The sequence below is a fragment of the Dryas octopetala genome, chromosome 6, assembly GCF_963921425.1.
Source record: "Dryas octopetala chromosome 6, drDryOcto1.1, whole genome shotgun sequence".
Taxonomy (NCBI): Eukaryota; Viridiplantae; Streptophyta; class Magnoliopsida; order Rosales; family Rosaceae; genus Dryas; species Dryas octopetala.
The window spans coordinates 16,063,154-16,067,910 of NC_141371.1; the positions used below are offsets into that span (position 1 = coordinate 16,063,154).

Here is a 4,757-nt window from a genome sequence, read left to right on the forward strand (position 1 = left end):
ATCATGTGCAAGTATGACAGAACCAAAGCCCATTTTAGAGAGCTTATAGTCGATAATTAGATTATTTATTGGGTGCTGCTATTCAAACACAATTTTTTTATCAGTAACCCAAACACACTTTTTACTCCAAATTAAAAAAATTTATTAGTATACTCAACAAGTTTTCCCAAAATAACCATATTAAAACCCTATACCACATTCAGCCTATCCTACTTTCTATACCCAACATAAACACCCAACTCCATCTTCATCACCACCTAACACCATAACCACCACCATGGAATTAAATTTCAAAAATTTCCTTTTTTGTGAGGTTTCGAAACATTATCAAAACAAAATTATCGAAATTTTGTTAAAGTGTCAATTATTTTAGTTTAAATTTCTAACGAAATTAAAAATTCTTGTACCATCCATAGGGCAGCCGGCCACCATAGAGAGAAAAGTGATTTGATTGGAAGCTAGCACTCCCGATCACCTCTCTCATCTACCTTGCTTGATCACTTCCAGGGACGGAGCCAGGATTTAGAACTCGGGGAGGCTAAATTAAAAAAAACATCGACGGTACGATGAAATTTCATTAATAAATAAAAAAGATACACCTAGTTAGGGGGGGACATAGTGAGCCTTACCCCTCAAAATGCATATCTATACAAAAACATAGACTAGAAAATAACAACAAAACAATGAAACATGCAATGCAAATACAAGATAAGACTATGCAAATTGAACCCTGCGCTTCTTCAAAACATAAAAATCCTTAATTACTGAATCTGTACTTATAGTATCAGAAAGCTCTCTTTCAATGTGGAGAATCATACAATCATCAAGAAACTCATCTTCTATCTTGTTTCGAAGTCGAGTTTTAATAATCTTCAAAGATGAAAATGCTCGCTCCGTTGTTACAGTAGAAACAGGAAGAGTCAACACTAGACAAATCAATCTATATATCATGGAAAAAAAATCTGACTTCCTTGTTTCAACTAACTGATGACATAAATCAGAAATAGAAGATGTATTATGAAACTTGGGATCAGAACGCATGTCTACCTCATAAAATGGGCATTCCATTCTTAAACTAACTAACTCAGCATGAGTGAAATCTTGAGGGTAGAACTTCATAGCAAGATCACATATATGTTCAGTTTTAAATGATCTGAAACTATCACGAGGATCCAATGATGAGCTAAGAGTAAGAAGTTCCACTGCTTGGGGGTTAAATCTAGTATCTAACTCCACCAACTGAAAATCTATAACAGCATAAAATACATTTACACAATAATGATGTTCAACTGTTATAGAATTCCTTTGTTGACAAGAACGACCTGTACCCACCCTATAACGAGCACCCAAATCAGGCATAATGATTTCATGTAATTCACAAAATGATTCCACTGTTTTCAGAAAAGTATCCCATCCATTTTCTCTCAACTCTTGGAGAAATAATTTTGTTGTTAGAAACAAAATTCAAAGCATGTACAATGTCTTGAGATTTGTTCTGCAATGCTTGAGAAAGAAAGTTAGTGATTTCCATAACCTTATTCAACAAAAGCAAGTTAAACAAAAAACCAAAAGATGTCATCCAATTAAGAAGACTATTGGCTTCCCCACGCATATCTTTGTTGATTCCACTTAAAAGCATTCTTTGAAGCATTGTACTAGTTGAAGCAAATAACTCAATCAAGCTTCTACTAGAACGAAAATGAGACCCCCAGCGAGTAGCTCCTGCTCGTGACAAAACACACATTTGATTTTTCCCTGTACCTGTCTCAAGTTTTCCAACATTTAACAAATCTTGAATTTCCTCTTGCCGAATAGCTTGTAATTCACAATGACGCTTGGCAGAAGAATCAACAAAATTCACAATGGAAGTTAACATAGAATAAAAATCCCAAGTATCAGACACACCTCTAGCTGCAGCATTTAAAGCTAGTTGAAGGCGATGAGCAAAACAATGCACATAATATGCATATGGGCAATCTTGAAGGAATAATGCTTGTAACCCGTTCCATGCACCACGCATATTGCTAGCACCATCATATCCTTGGCCACGCATATTTTCCACTTGAAGATTGTAGCTAGTAAGTACCTTGCATATATGATTCTTAAGAGTTATGGATGTAGTGTTGGGAACACTCCCAATGGCAAAAAATCGTTCTTGAATAAGGCCATTACAATCAACAAACCTCAAAATAATAGCCATTTGTTCCTTACTAGATACATCAACTGATTCATCAACAAGAATACAATATGGTTTATCCCCAATTTCCTCACGAATCTTCTTCCTCACTTTGTTAGCCATAATATGTAGGATTTCCTTTTGAATTTCGGGTGCAATATACTTTCCATTATGAGGAGCATTTTCTAAGACAACATCTGCAATGTTAGTATTCAATTTCGCAAACATTTTAACAAGTTCAATGAAGTTGCCTCGATTGGATGAGCTACTAGATTCATCATCACCTCTAAAAGCCAATCCTTGATTTGCTAGAAGCCTAACACCCTCTATTGTTGTCCTAAGACGCAATCGGTTTTGCTCCACTTGTTTTGATGATTGTGTATTCATCTGTACATCAATATGTGTAGAGGGGTTTTTCAAGAGATCTCAATTCTGCATATTTTGATGATGAGTTGAGTTTACAGCCCTTATATGCTTACGAACACCACATTTTTTCCCATCATTAACCCTTTTCCAATGTGGATACCCATCCATAGTAAATGTAGGATGAGAAGGCGGGTTAGTATCAAAAAGGAAGCAAGGAAAACAAAATGCCTTGTCACTACTAATTGAATACTCAAGCCAAGGCCATTGAGAATACCAAGAAGCTTGAAATCGGCGCATTTGTCGTCCGTCAAAAGAGGAAGGGTAATCTTTTAATTTCGGTTGACATGGTCCTAAGTGAATATAAGCTCTTCGAACATTATCATGTTCATTAACAGGATACTTCCATATTGCTTGACGTAATCCCGGATCACGTTCAAGAGTACTAGTAGTAATCTCAATATTTGGATCAGCCTCAACTCTTTCAGTCTCAACTCTTTCACTTTGAAACTCAGAATGATGTTGCTCATCACAAATTGGTGTAGATGAAGAAGGATCGTTTGTTTTCTTAAAATATGAAAGAATACTTTTTCTTTTCTTCGGAATTTGTTGATGATTCGACTCCGACATGACAAACTAAAACCTATTCACCATATATTATAAACATGATATGTAAGGATATGCTAAAATGAAAATCCCTAAATTGATAAATACTAAAATACACATTCCATAATACTTTGTAAATTCAATTGAGTCTCAATATATGCATAACTTAATCCCTAAATGACTAAATTCACACCTTAAATTAAATCCCTAATAATAGAATAAAAAATCTAAATTCAGCTCCAATGCCCAAATATTTAAATCTAAATTAAATTTAAAAACAAAAGAAATATAATAGAGTTAGAAATTATAAATACCAAGAGGCAAGAGCCAAGAGAAGATGTTGATTGTTGCACTTGCAAAGAGAGGCACGTGAGAGCAGATGTAGAGCACTAGAGAGATTGGGGCCACAACCACTGCGTGTCGGCGATAGAGACAAGAGAAGAAAGTTTTGGCTGTTTGCACTTTTCTGTCTCTGTGATGATCGACAATATGTTGGGGAGCTGTGGTGATGTTTGTTTGTTTTCTCCTTTTTAATTTAGGTGGGTTGTGAGCAGTGGGCTTCGCTTTTTAAAACAAACAATTAAGGTTGGCAGGGGCTGGATATGTGTAAGTAGTGTTTTGTCTTTTTTAATTGGGGTGGGCTGTGGGCTGTATACATACATAGCTTAAAAAAAAAAATTATGAGGGTGGGCTGGAGCACGTCCAGCCCACTATGATGATCCGTCCCTGATCACTTCCTTGTGGACTATTCTTAGAGGCACGACACTTGTGGTGCTTTGGTGAATCGAAAAGGTAGAAGAAGCCACCATGGATAAAGATAGCTTCATCGATGAACAAAAGAAGATATGTTTCTATTATTGTTCGTTGTTTGATTTCCATATATCATATGATCGACATGCATCCAAGGTTTGGGTTTGATAAGAAAAAATTTAATTTACACTTTTCGCTTCGTTTTCTATAATAATTGTTATTATGATCAATCTCATGGTTATTATTTCCAACAAGGACTTTATCTAGTTGTGCCTACTCTAGCCCTATGACGAAATTCAAAAGAAGTAAATACTGGACTGAACTCAATGTCTCTTGACCTAAATTAAAATACCTAGCTTAAAATGAAAATTAAAGACAATGTACTGGGGGTGGGGTTGGACCAGTTGGTAGCTAATGGTAGTTCGTACCACAAATCTAACCATGGTTTCATCCCAGTCACACTATATTTGTGAGAAGGAAAAGACAAGGAGTCTTGAATACTAAAAACAACAAGCAAAGCAAGTAAAGCCTAAAAGTTAATTGATCTAGGAAATAAATGGATTTTAACTAGTGTGCTTAAAAAGGACTAGAACTAACAGATGAGAAATAACCTTTGAATGCTTAAAAAGGACTAGAACTAGCGAAGTAATGACAAGAGCCAATGGATCTAAGAAACACTATTGCATTTAACTCATGCTATAAAAGTAAAACAAGAACTTATTTCCATTGTTCATAAATAAATTACACTAGAAAGGGAAAAGAAATAAAGACAAATAGCAACAAAAGAAAATAAAGGCAACAAGGCTTTACTTTTAAAGACAATAACTACCTATGACCCAAGAAATTAAGTTAAGGCGACAAG

General features: G+C 35.3%; 1 pseudogene; it reads right to left on the bottom strand.

Moving 5' to 3' along the window:
- Nucleotides 1–714: 714 nt before the first annotated feature.
- LOC147282814 (uncharacterized) lies at nt 715–3,169 on the bottom strand (annotated as a pseudogene).
- Between the last annotated feature and the right edge of the window lie 1,588 nt (nt 3,170–4,757).